The sequence below is a fragment of the Macrobrachium nipponense genome, chromosome 4 (genome assembly GCF_015104395.2).
Source record: "Macrobrachium nipponense isolate FS-2020 chromosome 4, ASM1510439v2, whole genome shotgun sequence".
Taxonomy (NCBI): Eukaryota; Metazoa; Arthropoda; class Malacostraca; order Decapoda; family Palaemonidae; genus Macrobrachium; species Macrobrachium nipponense.
Window position 1 is genome coordinate 102,211,386 of NC_061100.1, and position 6,350 is coordinate 102,217,735.

Here is a 6,350-nt window from a genome sequence, read left to right on the forward strand (position 1 = left end):
ACTGTAAGTGATTCAGAAAAGAAGATAAAAGCCATCAAAGTACAATTCAGGAGGGAACATGTGAAACTGACTTCACTGAAAAGAAGTGGAAGTTCCCCAAAGAAGTGCTCATGGTTTGGTTACGAGCCCCTCCTGTTTTTGCTGCTGGGCCAAGAATCCAGAGGCAGCCGGTCAACAGACTCACCAGAGAGAGAGGTAAGGTGATGTTACAATTACCGTAACTTAATAAGTGCTATTAGAATTATTACCGTAATATAATAACTGCTATTAGTGTTATTACCGTAACATAATAACTGTTAATAAAGCAGGTAAGAAATAGATCTCATTTATGTAGAGATAGGTAAGCTGATATTATTAGTAGTATTATTACCATATCATAATATCTGTTATTAGTATTATTATCCTAACATAATAACTGTTGCAAAAGTAGGTAAAAAATAGGTGTCATTTATGTATACAATTTAATCTTATCAATGCTCAGCAGACATCTACAGGTACATTTACAGGCATAATTACCCTGGCAAGGAACACTTCCTCCCGGTGAGAGAAAGTAATCTCGAAACTCCTTCCTTACGTCCCGTGCATCCACAGTACTCCTTCGTGGTATATTTTGCAAATCAATGAACCCTTCACCTTCATTCATTGCTGCTCTCCATGATCCTGCAGTTATACTGGCATTATCCCCAGTTTCCGAGTCAAACGTACTGGGTGGAGAATAAACATTTCTCGACTCCACATTCCTGCGTAGAAAGTTATGCAAATATATGCATGTCAGAGTAACACTCTCTACCTTGTCTGGGTGTAATGCAATAGGTTTTAGAAAAACTCTGAACTTAGATGCTAAAATTCCAAACGCATTTTCTACTATCCTCCGAGCCCTACACAATCTGTAATTAAAGATCCTCTCAGGGGAAGACCTATCTAGATTTCCTGGAAATGGTTTCAGTAAGTAACGTGATAACGCAAAGGCGTCATCTCCAACAAACATGTATGGCACAGGAATGCGTCCCTCTGCAAGTGGCTGGTCTGGTGGTAGCCTGAGCCGCTTCTGCTCTACTTTCTCATACAAACTTGTATATTTAAACACACCTCCATCCGAAATTCTGCCTTGACATCCTACATCTGCATATACAAACTGGTAATCTGCATTTACGCACGCCATGAGTACAATACTGTGTGTCCCTTCGTAGTTAAAGAAAAGGCTTCCACAATTCTTTGGAGCTTGTATTTGAATGTGCTTCCCATCCAGTGCAGCAATACAGTGTGGAAAGTTCCATCTGTGGGAGAACCCATTTGCTGCTGCAATCCATTCTTCTTCCGTAGCAGGCATGTGAGGAGAAATATACGTAGTCAGTGAAATAACACACATGCACACATAATATGATACCTTTGCAATTGAGATACTGCGATGAGGAGAAGAATGATCATCGGTAGACTAATGATTTATCTCTCTCTCTCTCTCTCTCTCTCTCTCTCTCTCTCTCTCTCTCTCTCTCTCTCTCTCTCTCTCTCTCCCCAGAGATGATTCAATACCCAATGGATGGAATGTGAAGCGAAAGAGCCTCTAATATTATTATTGAAAATAATGAGTATATTAAGACCAGTAAGTCACAATACAAACAATAGCAATAATAATGATAGATAGGAATAATGATAATGAGAATAGTAATCATTATAACAATAATGATGATATTAAAAACAATATAATAGTAGGAACTCTGGCAACAAATAATAACAACAAAAACAATACCAACAAAAATAACAGCAACAACAACAACAATAACAACAACGTTATTTATAAGTGTTTCTCTTCTCTTTCAGGTTGCTGAAGTTGAATCTGAGCAAGAAACTGATGCTGTAATTGAGAGTTCACATCAAGCTGAATCACCTCAGAGCGCTTTCCCGCCCCGTCGTTCGTCAGCTAAAAGGCCTGCTGACGAAGTGAAAGAAGCATTTCACTTGATGAAGTCTCTAGCACAACATGTCACTACACGAGATGAATATCATGTGTTCGGTGAAAATGTTGCCCATAAACTGAGAGCATGCGGAAGAAGTAAACGCGAGGTATCAATAGCACAGCATAAAATTAATGAAATAATTTTCAACTTGGAAATGGGGTACTTTGGGGAGGGTGCGGCTCAGTTCACCCCACAAACTTCATATACAGGACAAAGGTATTCAGGGTTTCCTGTGCCAACATCGCAAGGCATCCCACAGTACTTTACCGCCCCAAGCGGTGCCTCTACTCCAAGTTGCTCTCCTTCCCCAAACTCATGTAGTAATTATTGTGATTAAAATATGATTCCTACATAAATATGTTTTTCTAGTAAACACACCTTTCATATTGTTCTTAAATGCCATAAGGTAAAAGAGAGAGAGAGAGAGAGAGAGAGAAAGTAAAACAGTGAATACTTCTGGTTTTCTTATTTTACCTTAACATACCCTTTCAGTGCTGAGATCAAAGCTTCACAGACCTCAGGAACCACAGCTGAGATGGTCTGCTTCGATATCCTGAAGGTGTACATGAGGCTCGTAAAGGAATCTCCACTTGCAAAATACCTCAGTGTAATGGCCAGTCTCATTTCGGGTGCAATAGCCTTTCTGTATTTTGTATCCTTTCGAGATATACTGGGAGCCACCATCCGTAAAAGTAGTTCAAAGTCACTTGAGCACATCCGAACAAAATTGGTGAAACCTCCACCATCTAATATCAGTTCCGCCAAAAGCAAATCACCATAGGGTCCTTTTTCAAAAAAATTCCTCACCCATATCTTTCTCTTTTTCTTGACCTCCCTTGACTTTATCAAAAGTGCCAAGTAAAATGCAGACGCTGCTGCAGCAACCTCTACACTCATCACAGGCATGACCACAACTGAGGTGTGGACAGGAAACATTGTTTGGAAGTAGTTTACAAATAATTTGCAAACTGTTTCCAAACAGTTTGAAAACTCTTTGGAATCAAGTTTTGGGAAACAGTTTCCAAACTGTTTGGAAACCGTTTCCAAACATTGTTTCCAAACAATGTTTTCAAGTGTGTACGGGGCTTAAGTTAGCCACTTTCTATTTGTACAGATTTATATTAGGTAGATTTTGCAGACTCTATTGCTTCCCCATGATGCATGTTGTATTATAGTATTTGTGTGTCGAATTTACGTTTATTTTTGGCTCCTATGTTGAAGTGTGTACTTTCAAGTTTAAGTGCGTATGGTATATTTAAACCTAAAAACTCAATATTTTGGATCAAAGGCTTGAACTGGTTCTCAAAAATGGTTAAGTGTTATACATTTCTTGCTATCTGATCTGATATCTTTAAAAACCAATACTATTTTATGGTTCTGTGGAAAATTGAAAGCTTACTAAAGAGTCCCACGCATCTACATATTATAATCCAGATATACTATGAGTCAAGTTCTCTTTATTATTTTTATTTAGAATGTTAACAGGAATGTTACGTGGAACACCTAATTTCATGGCAGAGTAATGAAATGTGGGACTTGATTACTGTTTTATCATATCTGATTTCATCATAGGAGTTTATTGGAGTCCTAAGTTCTTAGATTGTCGATTCTCTCTGTAATTCCATTGACCTTCTCTTGCATCTTTTCTTACTTCCCTTTAATTTTTCTTTCTTCCTAAATAGAACCATATTCTTTGGAAGCTTGAATTTCGAGTCAGTGGCCCCTTTGGTGTGCTTGTTCCATATGAATAGGGTTCACCTTCTGAATAATAATAAAAGCTATAGTAGATTCACATCAACCGTGCTTTTGATGTCTAGGACATTCCCTTACGACGCTCCTGATTGGCTGTTGATAAGCCAATCACAGGGCTGGAAACTCTCAGTCTCTCGAGAGAGTTCACATGGGTATGATCTATCTTCCAACTCTCCTGAGAGATACGTCTTTCAAAAGTATCCCTCGGGTGAGGTGGAACATACATCCTACCCATGTGAACTCTCGAGAGAGACTGAGAGTTTCCGGCCCTGTGATTGGCTTATCAATAGTTTTACATTTGTTCATCATCCTTTGTAATTTGCCTAAACGGATTATTGCGCGAATCCCATTTAAATTCCTTTGCATAATAATAATTGGTTTGAAAATTTTTCAAAGCGTTATCGAGTTATGGTAATGAACTACTTTGGTATTCTTTTGATTTTTGAATGAATCTGCTTTTGATCTGGACTGGAATTATTGATAAAGTTAGTGGTCACAATCTATGTTGATCATTTATTCGCTGATGTCGGGGAAGTGCATTTTATATTTTTATGAAAAGTTTTTTTGGAGCCTACATTCTGAGCTGTAGTGGATTTTGATGGTTTTATCTCAATCATATGCTAATTGAACATTTTTATCAGTTTGACGACATGGAATGTACACGATTTCATTTTACTTTTATTTCTGTTAAGTCGAATTTACTTTCTTGATTTTTCTGGTTGTCAAATTTATTTTCTTGATTTTTCTGGTTATGTCAAATTTATTTTCTTGATTTCTCTGGTTATGTCAAATTTATTTCCTTGATTTTTCTGGTTATGTCAAATTTATTTCCTTAATTTTTCTGGTTATGTCAAATATATTTCCTTGATTTCTCTGGTCATGTCATTTTAATTTTCTTTATTTTTCTGGTTATGTTAGATTTATTTCTTTGAGTTTTCTGGTTAAGTCAAATTTATTTCCTTGATTTTTCTGGTTATGTCAAATTTATTTCCTTGATTTTTCTGGTTATGTCAAATTTATTTTCTTGATTTTTCTGGTTATGTCAAATTTATTTTCTTGATTTTTCTGGTTATGTCAAATTTATTTCCTTGATTTTTCTGGTTATGTCAAATTTATTTCCTTGATTTCTCTGGTTATTTCATTTTAATTTTCTTTATTTTTCTGGTTATGTCAGATTTACTTCTTTGATTTTTCTGGTTAAGTCAAATTTATTTCCTTGATTTTTCTGGTTACGTCAAATTTATTTCCTTGATTTTTCTGGTTATGTCAAATTGATTTCCTTGATTTTTCTGGTTATGTCATTTTTATTTTCTTGATTTTTCTGGTTATGTCAAATTTATTTCCTTGATTTTTCTGGTTATGAACAATTTCATTGATTTCCCCTGGTTATATCATTTTTATTTTCTTGATTTTTCCGTTTATGTCAGATTTATTTCTTTGATTTTTCTGGTTATGTCAAATTTATTTCCTTGATTTTTCTGGTTATGTCAAATTTATTTCCTTGATTTTTCTACTTGTGTAAAAATTATTTCCTTGATTTACCTGGTTATATCAAATTTATTCGCTTGATTTTTCTGGTTATGTCAAATTTATTTCATTGGTTTCTCTGGTAATGTCATTTTTAGTTTCTTGATATTTTTGGTTATGTCAAATTTATTTCTTTTATTTTTCTGGTTATGTCATTTTTATTTCTTGGTCTTTCTAGTAATGTCATTTTTATTTTCTTGATTTTTCTGGTTATGACAAATCTATGTTCTTGATTTTCTGGTTATGTCAGATTTTTCTAGATTTTTCTGGTTATGTCAAATTTATTTCCTTGATTTTTCTGATTATGTAATTTTTATTTACTTGATTTTTCTGGTTATGTCAAATTTATTTTCTTGATTTTTCTGATTATGTCATTTTTATTTACTTGATTTTTCTTGTTATGTCAAATTTATTTCCTTGATTTTTCTGGTTATGACCATTTTTTCCCTTAACTTTTCTGGTTATGTTAAATGTGTTTAAATGATTTCTCTGTTTATGTAATTTTTATTTTCTTGATTTTTCTGGTTATGTCGGATTTATTTCTTTGATTTTTCTGGTTGTCAAATTTATTTTCTAGATTTTTCTGGTTATGTCAAATTTATTTCCCTCATTTTTCTGGTTATGTCATTTTAATTTTCTTGATTTGTATGGTTATGTCAAATTTATTTCCTTGATTTTTCTGGTTATGTCAAATTTATTTCCTTGATTTTTCCGGTTATGTCAAATTTATTTCCTTGGATTTTCTGGTTATGTCAAATTTAATTCATTGATTTCTCATGTTGTCATTTTTATTTTCTTGATTTTCCTGGTTATGTCAGATTTATTACTTTGATTTTTCTGGTTAAGTTAAATTTATTTTCTTGGTTTTTCTGGTTATATTAAATTTATTTCCTTGATTTTTCTAGTTGGGTCAAATTTATTTCCTTGATTTTTCTGTTTGTCATTTCTATTTTCTTGATTTTTCTGGCTATGTCAAATTTATTTCCTTGACTTTTCTGGTTATGTCAAATTTATTTCATTGATGTGTCTAGTTATGTCAAGTTTATGACCTTGATTTTTCTAGTTATATTATTTTCTTGAATTTTCTGGTTGTGTCAAAATTATTTTCTTGAT

At 33.9% G+C, this 6,350-nt stretch overlaps 1 pseudogene; it reads left to right on the forward strand.

The window, feature by feature from the left end:
- The window catches only part of LOC135211465 (uncharacterized), a 2,435-nt pseudogene extending 140 nt beyond the window's left edge, over window positions 1-2,295 (forward strand).
- Window positions 2,296-6,350: the final 4,055 nt, after the last annotated feature.